The 19,537-nt window shown below is 37.8% G+C and overlaps 1 protein-coding gene across 3 annotated transcripts in view; it reads right to left on the bottom strand.

The window, feature by feature from the left end:
* Positions 1–19,537, bottom strand: part of ntrk2a (neurotrophic tyrosine kinase, receptor, type 2a) — a 58,545-nt gene that overhangs the window by 16,681 nt on the left and 22,327 nt on the right. The window lies entirely within an intron of this gene.

Genomic DNA, 19,537 nt, shown 5'->3' with positions numbered 1-19,537 from the left:
ATCTTTTTTTTTTGCAGCTTAGTTTGTATGGAATGAAATTAAATTAGTCGTTTGTTAGAACTCCTACATGTGTGAGATTGTGTTGGTTTTTAAATGACTATGGCCTATGCAGTTCAAATATGATAAACAAAGAAAAAAGTTTTCCCCCAGTCTTTTTAGGAAATCACTTTCCAGGATATTTTTTACGACTTGTCTACTGTATAATTTACTGTAAGTTTCTCTTGTATGTCTCCCGTCCTTAGTTCTTCTTTAGATTCCTAAATAGGTTCTGCTTGAAATTCCTTGAAAGGTTTCTACTTAGATTCTTTAAAATGTTCTACTTAACTTCCTAAATTAGTTCTACTTGCAATTACTAAATTTGTTCTACATAGTAAAATCCCCAGTGTTGAATTAAGATCCAGAGTGTTGATTTAACACTTTTACAGTTCATTTGTGTCCAACTGTACATCAAACATTGTAGGGTATTAATTCAACACTGGGGATTTTGCTGTGTATTCTGAGATTCCTAAGGTCTACTTAATTTCCTAAAAATGTTCTACTTAGCTTCCTAAATTAGTTCTACCTGCGATTCCTAAATTAGCCCTAATTGAGATTCTTAACTAAGTTCTACTTAATTTCCAAAAAAGTCTATGTATCTTTCTAAATTAGTTCTACATGAGATTGCTAAGTTCTACACAATTTCCTAAAAAAGTTCTATGTAGTTTCCTAAATTAGTTCTACTCGAAATTCCTAAGTTCTATGTAGTTTCCTAAATAAGTTTTGCTTAATTTCCTAAAAAGGTTCTATGTAGCTTCCTAAATACGTTCTACTTACTTGACTAAAACTGTTCTACTTATGATTCCTAAATTAGCCGTACTTGAGATTCTTAAGTAAGTTCTACTTAATTTCCCACAAAAAAAATCTATGTAGCTTCCTAAATTAGTTCTACTTGAGATTCGAAAGTTTTAATTAATTTCCTAAAAAGGTTCTATGTAGCTTCCTAAATGAATTCTACTTGAGATTCCTAAATAAGTTCTATACTAAGTTCTAAATAAGTTCTATATTAGATTCTTAAATAAATTCCACTTACAATCCTAAATAAGTGCTAGACGAGATTAAAAAAAAAAGGTCCTAAATGTGAAATTCCTAAATATATTCTACTACCGATTCATAAAAGAAAAAACCTTCTGCTTGAAATTCCTAAGTTCTACTCAAGATTCTTGACTCTAAATAAGCTGCTCTTAGCTTCCTGAATAGGTTCTACCTGAGATTCAGGTTTCAAAACTGTTGTACAGTTCAATATAGAAAATTTATGGATTACATCAGAGGGACAAACCATTTAACATCCTTTTATAAGCATGAAGGATTTAAATAGTTTGATATGAATATGCCGTGTCAGTTAAAAATGGTAACATGCTCCAAATGTAATGCAATTTGTTGTGTCAATTTTACATGTTTCCATTATCTCATTGAATTTCTATATGTTTTCCATGACTGGAAAACTATACAGTTATACAGGACTGCAGGTGTGGGTTTATTAAAACCAGGGTTTCAAAATTCATAATAGACAATTACTAACACACAGTTACATTAAAGGAGTTATTATGACCCTTTTTACAAGATGTAATAAGTCTCAGGTGTCCCCAGAATGTGTCTGTGAAGTTTCAGGCTCAAAATATCCCACGGATCATTTATTATACCATGCTGTAAATGCCCCTTTTTGGGTGGAACAAAAACATGTGGTTTTGTGTATCTTTTTAAATGCAAATGAGCTGTTGCTCCCTGCCCCCTTTCCAGAAGAGGGCTGTGTCTTTACAGCTCGTGCTTCGCATACTACGGCAACAACAAATCAGGAGAACCAATATGACTTACACCGTAAAAACCGGTAAATGCAGCCCAATATGTATGAACCAGAGTCGGACTCCGGCAGAAGTAACAACTGTTAGAATGAACCAGGACGTTTCTGAATGGTTAATACATGGTTATGGTTAATATAATCAGAGACAACAGTTACTTTAGCCGCATTAGCCATGGAATCTGCTAACAAGCACATTCGGAAAGGCGATTTGCAAACATTCACAAAATATAAAGTGCGATACTTACGTCTTCTGGATACGAAGCTGGATCACGAACTGTTGGTACTGATCCCATGCTTGAGAATCAACTTTTTAGCCAACCCTTTTTGTATTGACCCTCGTTCACAAAGCAGTCTGGTATAAAATGATTCGCACGCATACATGAATTTAGCTATTTGGGTCACATTTCCTTCAAGAATAAAACTACTCCACTGCGTCTTCAGTGGCTCTGACGCCGTGAGTACATGAAGACTCTTATGTTCGTTCTTAAAGCCAACAACAGAACACTTACAAAGCTTACAAATCGGAGACTTGTTCCTTCTTATCACTGTAGCTGCTCCAGTGCAGAATAAACATGGCAGACTGTGTGCAGCTCACTCAGGGGAGGATCTATGCTAATAGGGCAGAATCCATGACCAGTCGTGGGCGGGGCCTGTTCCAATGTGATGTCACGTTGGAGAGAAAACGAAAACTGCTCATTTTGAGACACTGTTTATGATTTATGGGGAATATTAAAAAAAGGAGTGTGTGGATTTTTACCATTGTAGGGTGGTTGTGTACACACACTGCCAACACACATTTATGTTCAAACACCATGTAAAAGTGAATTTTGCATAATAGGTGCTCTTTAAAAGCAACCAGCTACCCAATGAGCAAGAAGGCAACTTTCTCACGAAAGCAGTCGGATATATATATAAGAGAAGAAGAACACAACTAAGCATTAGCCATGGTGATATTTGAGCTAGAATTGACAAGCCGTCATGATGCTACATTTCTCTAGATAGCATATGACAGCGTGAAATAATTCCTAGGAAACTAAGTATCCCATTACAGGTGCCTCATCAGAAATATATGATTTCCCAATTTGTCAAATGGGGAGATGGTTTAAATGCTGGTGAACGTTTAGAGCTTGCAAAGTGTTCTCTGTTGGCCTGACAGTTCTCACCGTAAAAAGAAAAAACTGAATGCAGTAATATATTTTTCCTCATTCATTCTCATCACTGTTTTAGTCAATTAGATTATGTTCCCTGATATTTCCATGAGTTCTGAGCTTCACAACTTCAAGTAAATCCCTCAGACGTTTATTTGAGTGGGAAATAATTTCAGAGTGCCAGCCAATCAGATAAACGTGTCGGTGCTGGTTGACGTACAATGTTGAGGCGTGAACTTATCTAGCCCTGTTTTAAAATCAACCTTTTAAAATGCTGAAATGGCTGAGGAAGGATAGACGGATTTAGTCACGGAATTGCTGATGACGCAATTTTTAGCAAGGATTTTAATGAAAGAAAACTGATGAGTTATAATCATTAGTGGTGATTCGTGCATGGTTGTTGAAAGCCAGTGTCATCTTTTCTTATTTTCAGGCAGTTACATGTAAAGCCTTCTAATGTATGATGTTCACACTGTGAGCTATTCAATTAAAAGCCCTTTAAGACCCACCTAAGACCTAAAATACTGTTTTGGAGAGTGTTAAGATGATCACCAAGAACTGCATGAATGATTCAGTACCAGTATGTAGTGGGGTTACTGTAAGTTCTATTATTTCTATTATTTTTCTGTTCTATTTGAATGCATGATACAAAATACTGCAAATGTAAATGCATCATGCAAACCAAAAAAAAAAGCACAAAAGCACTTAAATTAAATGTTTTCTATTTATTCAGAAATACATCTGGGAATGGAGACATGAGGATGGTCATGAGACTCCAGTGATTAGTCTCAATCACTGGTGTGAAATTGGTCATTAAAATAGATTTTAAAAAGTTTGAGCAAAAAAAAAGGTTTGTTTATTTCAGTGACGTGAGACACGACTTTCAAAATTGTTTAGTTCCCAACTAACAACGGTTAGTTCCAGTCCACTACCCTGATTGGCCGAGCGGCCTTCCAAGAGCGCCTATATTTCCTGTAGACGCACTGGCACGTGTATCAGTCCGCTTTTATGCAGCTGATATTGCATAAAAGTAATATCAGTTCAGATTACCTACGTCCGAATCACAGCCATAACGATATTCAGTGGAACCGCACTCTTCTGTATCGCTTGTCCGATATTGCATAAATAGTCTCTTCTGTACGCTGTAAAAAAATACAACTAAGTAATAGTTTTCCACGTTTAAAATATCTGTTGTTACAATATGTTCAAGTGCCAAAATTTTGGTCTGATATGTTTTCCTTTACTGGGTGGAAGTGGTATCATTTCTTGATTACTTTCAGAATTAAATGTGACATCCTTTATTCTGTGAAGATAGATTGGTCAGTTATAAGAAATTAGTATTGTGCGCATGATTTTGCCTCGTGGTTTGCATGACAGGAGACATACAGAATCTGTCAGCCTTGACCAGCCATCAAATTCAAGCTGATTGATCTTGTCAGATAACTGTATATTTAACTTTCTAAAATGATTTTATTATTGATTTTTGAAAAGAAACGTGTCGAAATTTAACATCGCTGTTTTATCGTTATTATGTATATATCTTATGTAGCTTCTGAAGGGCAATACTAAATGAAAAAAAAAAAAATGTACCCCGTAGGTAGGTACAAAAGATACATTAAGAGCCAGGGGGGGTGTAAACATTTGAACAGGATGATCGGTGTAAATTGTTTGTATTTTGTCTTCTGGGAGACATGTAACTATCTTATTTAGCGTCTGAAGGGCAGTATTAAATGAAGAAAAAAGATCTTTCAACAAAATTATAACAATTTACACTGATCATCCTGTTCAAAAGTTTACACCCCTCTGGCTCTTAATGCATCGTGTTACATCCTTGAGCATCAGTGAATGTTTGCACCTTTCGTAATAGTCGTGTACGAGTCCCTCAGTTGTCCTCAGTGTGAAAAGATGGATCTCAACATCATATAGCCGCTGCTGGAAAGGGGTCAAATATGCAGAAGATGCTGGAAAAGCATATATATATATATATATATATATATTCTAATGTACACTACTGTACATTATGCCCAGTACACAATCTATCAGTGAAAATCATCATGATGTCTGTATTCTGCACTCCTGAAAAGGAAATATTCAGGGAGATAGAATTATTTTATCTCTTGGTGATTGATTTGAAAAGCTGGTGCAAATCCAAAACAAACTCATTAAATAAACTCATTACCACCCCCAGAGTTTGAGATAAATAATCATTTAAAAAAAACATTTTTAAAGCAATGTTCTGTTTGGAGGGCAAACAGGTCAGGTTTCAGTGAAGAGTGGAAAGAAAATGGAGGTTGGGGGTTAAAAAAAAGACATGATGTGAAAGAAAACAGCTGTAAAGGAGAAACAGATCATTATGGATTTTTCACATTTACATAACTGGCAGTTGCAAGTTTGTGCCAAACTGTATGAAAAGTTACCAGTAATGTGAAGAAGGGCGAGGGGTTAACAATTACTTTAGCTTGAAATGTTAGCTTTGTGGTAGATGATAGCTAAGAACACTAATTATTCTTCACAAACCATATTGATAGTCTGCACTACATTATGAAGAGTCAATCAATTACTCTGTCACTTTAGTTTCTAAAGTATTCCTGTATTCCCGCATGCAATGTAAACCTGCTGTTAGATTTTTAAGAGGCTTAACATGGCTACAAAAGTCACAGCAGCTCTGCCTGCAGCCTAGCATCTAGACTGCCAGCTCGCACGACGTATTTAGGAAAAAAAAATAATAAAGAATGCAACTAGCCATGTGAAATCTTTTGAACTCTCACTAAACATCCTGTAACACACAGAACTTCTTCAACTGAAATATGTTTCTCTATCACAAGGACAGGTCTAGCATTTTGTCAAAGGTGAAAAGGAAGAAAATTGCATTTAAAGATTTCATTCCATCACAGACATTTTTGCTCAGCGCCGTTTAGGTTTCGCAGGTTTTCAGACGTGGCCATGAACGGCACACACGTGTAATCATGCACTTTAGCTACAAAACTTGCTGTTTATAATGTTAGCTTGTTGAGTTTAATTGAAGAGATTTAATTCAAGTACATTTTACTGTTTTTATTGCATCAGCGTTTCTCAGTGTCAATGAGTGATGGTCGTCAAGAACGACATACTGGGTAAGAGCTGTTATTTTCTATCACTTAGTACTAGCTAGCACTTGCTGCGGCACTGAATGTTAGCGTGTGCTGCTAGTTATGAGCTCCTTGTGCTGAGGTTTATGTTTAAGATGTCTAATGAGGTTACTTTTATTGTACAAAGATGCTGCAGTTCCTCTTTTTGACAATTTTTGCAGTCTTCCTGCAGTCTGCTTTGCTTCGATGACCATCGTTAATTGGGAAATACACGTCCCGTTGTTTGTTCGTTAGCGTGATAACGTGATAACGTGCACTATAGTGCGTCTCATAGTGTCCTGTTATTTCAGAGCATTTTTTAAACGAGTATGAGGAAAAGAGCACAGTATCGGCCCGATACTCTGGGTTACTCTCTGGGTTACTGGTCGGAAGGTCGGGGGTTCAAGCCCCAGCACTGCCAAGCTGCCACTCGGGGCCTTGAGCAAGGCCCTTAACGCTCTCTGCTCCAGGGGCGCTGTATCATGGCTGACCCTGCACTCTGACCCCAACTTCCTCACATGCTGGGGTATGTGAAGAAAAGAATTTCATTGTGCTTTAATGTATATGTATCCAATAAAGACTCATTATACCTGATACCAGTCAGGTATAGATGCATTCTTAATTTTGCTCAAAATGCAAATGAACTCAAATTTGATTAAAATATGATAAATGATGGTTATGCAATTCAAGATATTACATAATACTAGACAGAGAATTACACAGGACAAGTAACATCTGAGTGGCAGGCTGAACATTTACATTTACTCAACCGAAAAACGTTTTTATTCAAAACAACTTACAAACGAGGCAGATTTCAACCAAACCACAGAGCTAAGCAGGTCAGGGTTAAGGGACTTGCCAAAATAGTGGCTCGGGTAGCGCTGGGATTTAAACTCACAACTTTCCACTCACCAAAACCTTAACTCCTGAGCTCTCACTGCCTCTTTATTACACTTTACCAGAATAATATCATCATTAGATCATCAAAGACCTCTAGAATTCAAGAGAAAAAAATCCAACCATAGACAAAGCAGAGCGACTGACGCACTTTATCCCACGTCTGAAACCCCACGTCGCCAGGGAAATAGATCTCTCTGTATGACACACACACACACACACAAGGTCACACTATGACATGTGCTATAGGTTTTTGTCTGCATTGAAAATCATTACAAATGCAGTTCATTTGCACAAGGTCAGACTTCAGTCTGTTACACGGGTGAGCGAGAAATGGAGACAGATGAAGTGTTTATTGGGTGAGAAGGGGTCACAACCTAACACACAGCCTGGGATACTGCGGCCGAACGGAGGTCATGGTGTTGCATTGATCCGCTCAGAGTCCAGGAGATAATTGAACATCAGGCGGCTCCGATGATTAACGATGCCATGTTAGATGGCTTAGTGGTTAGCATGCTTGCCTCGCACTGCCGGGGTTTAGGGTTTGAATCCCGCCTCTGCCTTATGTGTGTGGAGATTGCATGTTCTTCCTGTGCTTCAGGGGTTTCCTTTGGGTACTCCAGTTTCCTCCCCTAGTCCCAAGACATGCACTGTAGGCTGATTGGTATTTCCAAATTGTCTGTAGTGTGTGAATGTGTGTGTGATTGTGCCCTGCAATGGGTTGGCACCCTATCCAGGGTGTCCCCCGCCCTGTACCCCGAGTCCCCTGGGTTAGGCTCCAGGCTCCCCGTGACCCTGTGTAGAATAAGCGGTACAGAAAATGGATGGATGGATGTTATGAACCTTTGTGTCAAGTGACACACATTTAGCTAATTTTGCTGCACGTTAATTTGTTGCAGTCCAAGCTAAGCAGTTGCAGTTAAAGATTCTAGATCAACCTCTCCATATCTGTCAGCGCTCTGGGACTACATTCCCAGAGGAAAAGGTATTAAACCTGTCACTGGGATGGTACCCACTACTTTTTTACCTATGGCCATTGATTATTTTCCAATAACCGGCTCACCCCGTAGTGTTTTACTGCCCTTATACCACAGCTATTTGTCAATGATCGCTCTGTCTTGAAGACTTTCCTGTGGTGGAAAACTTACCGACTGTTACACTGTACTGACACTAGAGAGATCTTTTTACGAGAGATCTTTTACCAGAGCTTCACTAAATATTTCTCAACAATTATATATCTAAATAACAACACTTCTCTATAGATATGGTTTATTATTATTATTATTATTAAGCTTTAGGATTATGATTACGTGGAGCGTCTGCCTTACAAGTCTCTGTGAATGAACTGTTACTATAGAAACGATAACTTATTAGCATACAAACTTGTGATTTGAATTACGGCTGTCACTCCTGTTCGAGCTACTGTTACAGAAAATTTGTCAACATATTCTGACCAATTAGAATCGAGAATCAGGTGTACTACATACACTTTAGTGTACCAAAGGAGGACAAACAATGGTGTATTTTTTTCTGAGAGTTATAGTAGACTACAACGGGCATATGTTTTTCATGTCAAATGCTCCAAATTACAGTCTGTTTATTTAAACCCTTTGCTTGTGCATGTGTGTGTGTGTGTGTGAGAACGTGTGCGTCTGTATCCGGTAAGGAAACCTGACCCCCGCCAACTTTTAAACTCTTGTTTTCTTTGAGCAAGCTGAGAGGAAGTGATATATTGATCGGAGAAGCTAATGAGGGAAGAAGGAGAGAGGGATGGATCAGATGGGAGGGATGAGAGACGACTGGAGACAAGAGAAGAGGGAGGGGGGGAATGGACGACCTGTCTTCCGGATTGGATTTCGGTTACACAGCAATACCGCAACTGGGCCCTGTGCTCCAGCTGCTGCCAGGTCAGGACAAGGAAGAGTGAATATTATGTTCCCAAAAATAGCGCAAAGAGATTTTAATGGCTGGCGCTATTTATTTATTTATTTATTTATTTATTTATTTATTTATAAACATCTCTCACTTTCTCCAGTGACAGAAGAACAGCTTTCATTTTCAAATAATGAAGAAGAGCTCTATCCATTAATCTCAACTTATTCTCTGTTCAAAGGATCCTGACAAAACCATTCTCGAATCTGATTGGTCAGAAGGTGTGGATTGATTGTCTAGAACAGCAGCTCTGACAGAAGTTCATAGTTTATATCAAGTGCACCCGTTCTAATGTGTTATCGTTTCTATAGCAACAACTCATTCACAGGGACTTGTATGGCAGACACGCCACATAATCCATGGCTTTCTGTCATTTCTGTAATGTTTATTTTTTGCGTCATTAATTTCAAGATAGAGAAAAAGGAAAGGTTGGTGAGGCAACAACTCTTTATAGCCTTGACAACGTAAGTAATATCATGTAAACGAAACTATCACGTAAACGTAACTTTAAATAAATAAAAATCAGATCTGTTGTCTATTAATAAATTCAACACTGCAATTGCGATGAATAAAACTTGTGCTGTTTTTGGAAAATAGTTAGCTTCATTTTTTAAGAATTATTTTCCTATAACAGCACGCCCCAAGTGTCTTATTCCTTACTAATATAATCTTTCTCTGAAGTTGACCAAGTTTCCCAAAAAACCGTAATAAAGTTAACACTAACTTAACTGGGAGAGAGAGCGTAAAATGTGATGCTCGCTCTACCATCTAGTAATGATCACTGGGAATCTATACCATGATCACTAACGCTCGCTGAAAATCATAAATCTTACGTTGGAGATAGAAATTACTATCAGTATTAGACCAATATTGGCTTGAAACCATCCATCCGTCCATTTTCTGTGCCGCTTATCCTACACAAGGTCGCAGGGGAGCTTGGAGCCTATCCCAGGGAATTCGGGGCACGGGGCAGGGGACAGCCTGGACAGGGGGGATAACCAATCACAGGGTAAAATCACACACACTACGGACAATTCAGAGATGCCAATCAGTGTACAATGCATGTCTTTGGACTGCGGGAGGAAACCGGAGTACCCGGAGGAAACACTGAAGCACATACTTAACATAGATTAGTAGCATGGACAGTTTTGTATTTTAAGCAAATGATTGGCTGAATGAAAATAATAGCATACAGGGCAACCTCATCCTCATAGCAATATTGCAATTATTAAATAAATATTCTCAGCTTTGACATTTTTCCCATCTTATCTTTTATTTCCAGTGCATCTGTATTGCATAGGTAGAATTACCACAGACAGGAATGCCAACACATTTCCCTGTACTGAGATAAGATTATTATTGTTGCCCCAACAACTGCCCTAATGACTACCCTTATGTTTTCTGTTTGGGTTTTTTTTTTTTTTTTGGTACAGAGAAACGTCTTCTCCTTTGTAACTGCACAGACACTACAAATGCAAACAGGCTAAGTTAGAAAATTACTGGAGTATTCGTGTAAAGTGAAAAACGGTATATATTTCGTTTGATAATGATATAAAAAAGAAAATAAATTGGTGCATCCTTACTAGCTGTCAAATGTTATGGAACATACTGGCTGCAGAAGGCCATGAAAGCCAAAATAATTGCAATTGTACACTCAGATCCATGCACAAAGATTTCTAAAGCCAGGCCTGAAAGCGTTTTCTTCCAGAATCTTCCATCATCTCCTCAGGGCCACTCTGGATCCCAAGCCCATCACTCAGTCAGTGAATGTTTACTGCACGGCAGGAAATCCACTCAGGACAGAGTAGAGAAGGCAAAGTTCAGGGAAATACATGAGCGAAAAGCTGACGCAAATCCAAAACAAACTCATTAAGAAACAGCCAGTCTCAGAGTATGTGATTTAAATAAATAAATAAATAAACAAGTAAACAAACAAACAAACAAACTGGCATGTATTGCTCTGTTTCAAGGTCAGGTTTCAGTGGAGAGCAAAATGAAAATGGTGTGATGAGATATTAGCATTATACGTGGATATGGTTTAAAAAGTGAAAGAAAACGAGAACGTGTCGATGTAGCAAATGGATCAAGGTGCATTTTTTGTGTTTATATTAATAAAAGCAGCATGATGAACGGTAGGAAAGGACTTTCTGAAGCACTTTTGTAACACTCCATTAGAAGTTCGACACATGTCGTTTGAGATTCAGTTGACGTTACGACGCTATAGGTGAAGAAGCGCGGAATGAAAGTGCGCCGAAGGAAAAGGTTACGAGAGGGACAGCAATGGCAGCAGAACAAGCGTTCATTCAGATGTTCCTCGCGGCTTCGCAACCACAGCCTAGCTAAAACATTCCTCAGATTGTTGCTCTCCCATATTTCCACACCATAGAAACCTTCCACAGCTTCAGCCATGTTCGTCCAGGCTCTCGCTTAGGAAACCAGACAGAGAAATGAAGCGTCCAGACATACGCCCTGTCATGTTTACATTTCCCTATCATCATCAACCCCCCCAAATGCACACACAAACACACACTCACTTTTATTCAAGACTGAACCAACTACAAACAAGGCAGATAGTGAGAGCTGGTGGGTTTTTTTGGGTTTTGTTCCTATGCAGTGGAAACTGAAAAGGCAGACTTTTTGTTCTTTAGGGGAAAGAGACAGCCAAGGAACTGGAACACCTCGGGATTTAGAAGTAGTGTGTGTGCGTGTATGTGTATGTGTGTGTGTGTGTGTGTGTCTTGGCATGATGCAAAATGCGAGAAACGGAAGAGAGGAAATTCTTCCACCTCCACAGTGAGATATGGGACAGAGGGAGAACATTCTGGAAAATTCACTTCTAACCAAATTTCAGTTGAAGTTCCCAAAAACCGGTGGGTGGGGGGAAAAAGTACCAGGCTGTTTTACAATCAGATCTGTGTAACATATTCATGTTTTATTCAACTTTTAAATCTTACCTTTCTTGACAAGTCTTGCATGTTTAAAAAGTTTCAATGTTGGCATTTCTAAAAAAAACCTCTCCATTATAGTCCAATAAATCCGTTTCTATTTGGAAATCACTAGGACATCTATAATGACGCAAGAACATGAAGTAACGTCAGTATCGGAGGCCGTATTTAGGGTTGAGTCCATGACCACGGTGCCATTTTGTGTCTCTCTGATACTGCATTGACAGGTATGTATACAAATTAAAGGGAAAAGACATTTTAAATATAGGTAATGTGTCCTAACAAACAACGTTTGTGCGGATTTCCGATAAATAACGTACATTTCAGTCGTGTGTCAAAGCATTCGCTCAACCTTCAACATTTTGCCTGAACACATTCATCCCTATGAAATATTTTGAAAAGTCACATGTTCGATGGAAACTCGCATCGTCCGAATTTCACGAAGATCGCGTTAAGAAGGGGGGAAAAAAACGGTCACTTTGAAAGTACGTCACTTCAGATTGAAAGGAAATCATCCGGAAATGTGCTTAACGTCCTCGTCACATTACTGATGCTTGTTAACCGCATTTCACGTGCTAATTCTATGCTTTGATTTTTGCTCGAGTTGGGTTATCACAATGGTTAAACACACGTTTTCTTAAATTCAATGTTGAAAAGGATTGAAAAAGCCTTCAAGCCTTCAGCGTCACAAGGACTAAATGATACCATAATCGTGGAATCACCCTTAGCATGAATTCATAGCTAATAAGTGCATATAGAAGTAGCGAATACAACAGATATTTGGCGATGTTAGGTGCTTATTTATTGCTATACTCACTTCTCATTAATAACTAATGAACAGGAAAATTAGCAGGCTTATTACTGGTTAATAAAATGACTAACACTCTCTGCTCTCAATCCACCGTCTTAAAGAGATAACACTTTATAGACGACTGCTTTGGATTGTATATGATTAGTACAGAGGTCTAATTGAAGGTGAAAACTACAAAGTAAGTACCAAAACAGACAAACTCAACTATGATTTTTTTTTTTTTTAAAGGAGACATTGCCCAAATAATTGTGTGCAAGCCAGATAAATTTCGTATTTCACAAACGATAAAAATATTTTACTTAAGGCGCACATACTAAAACATACAGCAATAAGGCGATTCTGAATGCTGCCAGAGAACCGCATTATGAGCCACTACTTATGTGCACTTATATTAGCTAGGAATTAATGACCCTCTAAATCATGACCCTCTGAGCAACGTTTCATAAAAACACCACATTTCACACTCGTATTTCAGATTCATACAATTCTACCTGAATTAACAACAAATACATTTTTTTTTTTTTTTTTTTTAAACAAGGTCAAAAAAAACAAACACGGACAGCTTCAGATCAAAGACATTGTGATGTAAGAGATGTAAAAGACTGAGTGCATTTCTTGTTTTGAGGTGGGGGGGGGGGAGCATATATACGTGCTTTATACTTTACTTTATACTTTACTCTTACAGTACCAGTGTCAAGTTGCTCCACCCCTTATAATAAGGATTTCTTTTTAAAAATTCATATTCGGTTTGTGTTCATTTGTGTTTTTACTGTTCGTGCCAGTTTGTTTTTTTGAGATTTTATAACGTTATTGTCAGTGTTGTGTCTATCGATCTACGTATCTACCTACCTAGATACAGGGGTGTAACGCAATCTGTATCTGTTTAGTGTTCTAAATAATCGTATCTGTAATATATCTGTACTCGGATTTAAAACCCGAGGTAGGTGTGGCCTAAACCAGAAGGGTTGTTTTTTTTCTTTTTTAAAATCCCACTCACACAGTTATTATTTTTCTTTGTATCTACAATATTTTCGGATTTTTCAATTTGCTTTCTATTTCCCATAATATAAACAAACCTCATTTCAGCCTCATTTAAACCTCTGCGAGCCTGACCAGGCAGTTACTAAGGATGAATGAATGAAAGCTGTAAAGCATCGTTAACATTCACGTACATAATTGAATGTATCTGTATGTATAAAGCAGCAGAAACAAGTGATACAAATTTGTTTGGTTGTGAGTTGAATGCCGTTTAATGCACTGTTACGACACTCACGTATGGACTTACACTGAAATATAGCTGTTATAATAATCTAAGAAACCCAACCAGCACAAACTGTTATTTACAGCACAATTTTTTTTTAAACATAATTTTTATACAATTTTTATTCAGATGGGGTGCCAGCTTCCCAGATTTGTTAATAGTGTGTGCGTGTGTGTGTGTGTGTGTGTGTGTGTGCCTTTCTGTCTGTGAAAAGAGAGAATAAAAAAGGCAAGGCACATGTGTGATGATTCATTTATGAGGGTCTCCATTAAAAACTATGTCACTATCTCTTGCTCCCTCCGCAAGTCTCTTCGAGCATTAGAGCGTCATGGCTCCATTAATCCACTGACACAAATTCCATTACCCACAAACCCTCAGTTCTGCGTTCCACACTGGGCAAAGGGACGAGGTTGGATAACAGCTACAGTCGGTTGTAGACGGGATGGTGCATAGGAGGGGCTTCTAGCAAAAAAAAAAAAAAAAAACCACTATGGAGGACTGATTAGCTTTATGCTGGTTGCTGATTGGCTGCACAGCTTGGTTCGGTCAGTAGCAGCTGAGATGAGCCATGAGCCATAAGTGTGTGTGTGTGTGTGTGTGTGTGTGTTATCTTTCCCAGAATGGTCCATTTTGAGTTCGGTCCAGTCCGCACCACTCTTATCGGCTCACCACTTCCACTGGGACATTATGAAATAAAACAAAACCTAAAAAAAAAACAAAAAGTGACGCAACACAAGACAATATGACTCAACATAACATAGTAAAAAAAAAAACACAACGGCTTTAACAAAACTTATCAAACTGATGCAAAACAATATGTATATATATATATATATATATATATATATATATATATATAGTAATAGACATAAATGAATAAATTATAAAAATGAAAACAAACATAAATGTCCTGAATTTTAATATTTTATGTGACCCCCAAAGTATCAGGCTGTTCTTTGTGTTAATGTGTTAATTCGTGTTACACACGAAAAAGTGTGACTGTTAAGAGTTTATACGAGTTCCACTAGTGAGTAGATCTGAAAGAATATGTACTACGACTGAATAGTACCCAAGCATGCAATTATTTTTAGCTTAAAATCATGTTGACTGGAAAAGCCTTCATGCTCTTAATAACAAACTCTCACACTGACCACTTTTTAATCCTGTTTCTTCTTCAGGAGCGTTTGAATGATCTGAATGTGAAAAACAGGTACATGTGATTAAGATTGCATCGAAACGAATAAAACTATAAAAACGACAAAAAATGCAAAGCAGAAAATAAAAAAAGGTGAAGAATTAGTTGTGTACTTCATGCAGACGTTTAATCGGGGGAGGGGGTGAAAACTTTTGGCCTGTAGTGTGCGTCAAACTTTCGGAGAACTCAGAGTGTCAGAAAGCTGAGTCGAGGTGAAAAGGTAATAGAGGATAAGTAATATCGTAATGCAGCTACATTAGATCAGGAAGCGCTGAAAGTGGATGGAGAAAAGACTGCCAGATATGAAATCAGAACACGTAAACATGACCTGGAGGTGTGGTTCAGTGTGCATTTGCTGGTGGAAAATGATGTCTATCCAAGCACAATGAAGCCAATTCAAACAGGGTACACAGCATGAGATTCCCCGTATTTCAGATGCAGCAGAACAAAGCTGAAAACCCTACAGCATCTAGAGTGTCTGATATACTTTGTACACTTTTCTGGCCACAAGATTCAGAATCTTCAGAAAAACACTCACCATACACGCACTCCCATACACCAGTGTCCCAAGAGGACATTTTGAAGATCCTGACATAATGAGCTTTTCCTAATCAAGATATAGTCACCGAATTCTTAGCTTCAAAAGTTATAATTAAAAGTTATTAGAGAGTTTTTATTTGAAATGTTTATTTGAAATGCGGTGTCAGTCAAATGGCCCGTTTCCTCTGAAAGTACATAGCTCTTACCTACATTTAGTGACAAAACATTAAAAAAATAAAGATGTCTGATTCAGTCAAGATATACTCTAAACAACTGCCAAACGATGCAGCCGTTCTTTTAATGTTCTATATGAAATTATATATTCAGTTGAACTAAACGTATCGCTGCTACCATTGTAATAGTTTACAGTTTACAGCCCATGTTGTGTATTTACTGTCCTTTGTATTTAACCATCCATCCATTTTCCATATCGCTTATCCTACACAAGTTATTATATATTATTTATAATATATAAATTATAATAATAATCTATCCATCCATCCATACTGCTTATCCTACACAGGGTTGCGGGGCGCCTGGAGCCTATACCAGGGAACTCGGGGTGACGCCTGGACGGGGTGCCAACCCATCGCAGGGCACAATCACGCACACAGTCACACACTATATACCATTTGGAAATGCCAATTAGCCTACAATGTATGTTTTTGAACTGGGGGAGGAAACCTGAGAACCCGAAGGAAACCCCCGAAGCACGGGGAGAACATGCGAAGATGCAAACTCGACAACCATGAACCCCCAACCATGAGATGTGAGGCAAACGTGCTAACCACAAAGCCACCTTGTCCCGCTCTGTGTATTTACTGTCATGTGTATTTATTGTTCTGTTCTGTGTACCTATTGTCCTGCACTCGTCTCACACTGTTGTGTGTTTGCACTGTATGTAGTCTTGCACCATGGTCCTGGAAAAATGTCATTTCGTTCCAATGTATACAAACTATACAGAGGAATGACAATAAAAACCCACTTCACTTCACTTGACTTGGGATTACTGCTGTAATGGTATGATTGGAATTTCCACATAAATTGGTATAAAATTAACTTTATGCTGTACCAGTACTATGGTCATGGAAAATACTGATTGTTGATGGGCTAGCATTCTTTCTAGCATTTCTTAGACTATAAATGACAAGGAATTTGTTATTAAATTACTTATTTCTATAAGTCCTACGTTAGTAAAAACCTATGCGAAGCTATTTAAAACGCTGGTATGTGTTTTCTGATATTGAGACCCTTTGTCTCTTGTCAGGCAAAATCACACTATTACTGTGATTAAGTGCCTCTTTTTGGAAATATGAAGCAGTGATATTGAGTTATATGGTGATCACATCATGCATGGTCCTTATGGTTCTGTTAATAAAGCAAATTTAGCAATTGTTGTTAGTGTGTACATTGGTAAAAGCTAAATTGCCATGGTAACCGTACACCAGTTTAAAGTCACAAAGTGAAGTTGGACTTGGGTTAACACTCAACTTTATCAGTGCATACTGTACTGTAATTTGTATTGGACCAAAGTCAGACAGAAATGCTTTTACAGGTGCTTATGGCCTGGAAAATGTTTTATAGGCCTACATGGAGTCTCAGAAGTGCTTTCTGACTAACAGTATTCCTCTGAGTCTGAAGTGAACTTGATAGACGAGTGTAAGAGAGACTGAGAGAGAGAGAGAGAGAGAGTGCTATGTGAGAATGTGCTTCAGATAGGTAAGAGTGATATTAAAATGACTACATCTATCCACAAAAGGTTCTCAATACTAAGTCTCCATCTGCCACAGACATTTTTTTCCCTCTGAGCTTTTCACACACAGTTCCTCATACTGTGCAGACAGAATGTGAGCGTTTCTTCACGTCTTTAAAATAAAAGCCACACGGCAAAATTAATCACAACAAGACTAAAGAAAGCATGGATACCAAAACATGTAAACCCTGTAGCTAGGCAGCGTCAGGGTTAATAGGATTACATGGTTGTGGGTTTAAATCCTCTGCGGTTTACCAAACGTGCTGTTACGAGCAAACATGCTAAGGCACTGGATACTGATAGTGATTGGGGATTATGTGAATGATTCACTGTTTTTAATAACAATCAGGTGAACAGATTCACTGAATAGTTAGTAAACTGTGCAAACCATGTGAACAGGTTCATTGAGAATTTGTTAAACTGAATGAATCTGGTGAGCTGATTCGTTGAAGTGTTGTTAAACTGCGTGAATGTGGTGAGCTGATTCGCTGAAGAGTTGTTAAACTGAGTGAATGTGGTGAGCTGATTCGCTGAAGAGCTGTTAAACTGAGTGAATCTGGTGAGCTGATTCGCTGAAGAGCTGTTAAACTGAGTGAATGTGCTGAGCTGATTTGCTGAAGAGTTGTTAAACTGAGTGAATCAGGTGAGCTGATTCGCTGAAGAGTTGTTAAACTGAGTGAATCGCATGAACTGAATAACTGAAGAGTTGTTAAACTGAGTGAATCGCATGAACTGAATAACTTAAGAGTTGTTAATATGAGTACGAGGTGAACTGATTCTCATACTACAAAAAAACCTTTTTTTTTTCATTTAGTGCTCTAAATATACCTGATAAAATGATGTCGAATAAAAAAAAGGAAATGGAAGTGATTTAATAAATGATTGTGTTTAAATTATCTAGTAGTTTGTTGATCATTTGGGAAATAGAACCAGCTAAACTCATTAGAAACAAAAAACAAAAATAATATCTGCATGAGCAGGATTATAAAACAGTGTCAGAACTCGAGCGATGTAGCTGAGGTTGAGGAACTGTTAGAGCCTGGATTCACACACCATGCTAGCTTTTTTTCCCCCCAGTCCTTCCAGTTATTATTTATATATAACATATTAAATAATCATAAAAATAATAATAATATATAAATAATAATAATAATCCATCCATGCTGGTTATCCTACACAGGATCACAGGGAGCCTGGAGCCTACCCCAGGGAACTCGGGGTACAGGGCAGGGTACACCATGGACAAGGTGCCAAGGGTATTTTTTTCTTATGCTCCAAAACTACCATCTGACCTTATAGAAGCCCAGTCTTTTACTGTATTTAAATATTCTCTCAAAACTTATTTCTTTAGGATATCTTTTACTTGATGACTTTGTTTTTTTTTTTTTGTTATTTAATTATTATTATTACTATTATTGTTATTAATATTGAATTGTATTCTATTATTAACTGCCTATATACTTTGTTTCATACCATTTACTTCTGGTTCTATTTTCTTTTCTTATGTAAAGCGCCTTGATAGGCCTTTTTAAAGGCATTATATAAAATAAAGTTTATTATTATTATAATAACTCATCGCAGGGCACAATCTCACACACATTCACACACCCATTCACACACCAAGGACAATTTGGAAATGTCAATCAGCCTACAATGCATGTCATTGGACTGGGGAGGAAACTGGAGTACCCGGAGGAAACCCCCGAAGCTCGTGGGAGAACATGCAAACTCCGTGCACTTGGGGCAGAGTTGGGATTTGAACCCCCAACCCCGGAGGTGCGAGGCAAATGTGCTAACCATTAAGCCAATAATAATAATAATAATAATAATAATATAAAAAAAAAGAATATTTAATTAAGGCCACGCCCACTTGGGGTTTCACTCTAAATACAGAAACAGATGCGGATATTTGGATCACAAAACAGATACATCTATAGATAGTGTCAATGTGTTACGCACCTAGTCATTATACAAATGGCGTTCGTAAAAAGTGCTAACGATATTTTCCTATTGTGATAATTTCAAGCCGTTAAGTCTATTTCATGCAATCACAAACTGAACTCTTATGTAACGCTCACCGAATTAATTTTTCTTACCACAAGTACTAAAAA

The sequence above is a fragment of the Ictalurus furcatus genome, chromosome 5, assembly GCF_023375685.1.
Source record: "Ictalurus furcatus strain D&B chromosome 5, Billie_1.0, whole genome shotgun sequence".
In the NCBI taxonomy this organism is placed as follows: domain Eukaryota; kingdom Metazoa; phylum Chordata; class Actinopteri; order Siluriformes; family Ictaluridae; genus Ictalurus; species Ictalurus furcatus.
The sequence above is the reverse complement of the archived record's forward strand: the minus strand, read 5'-3'. Positions and strand labels throughout refer to the sequence as shown.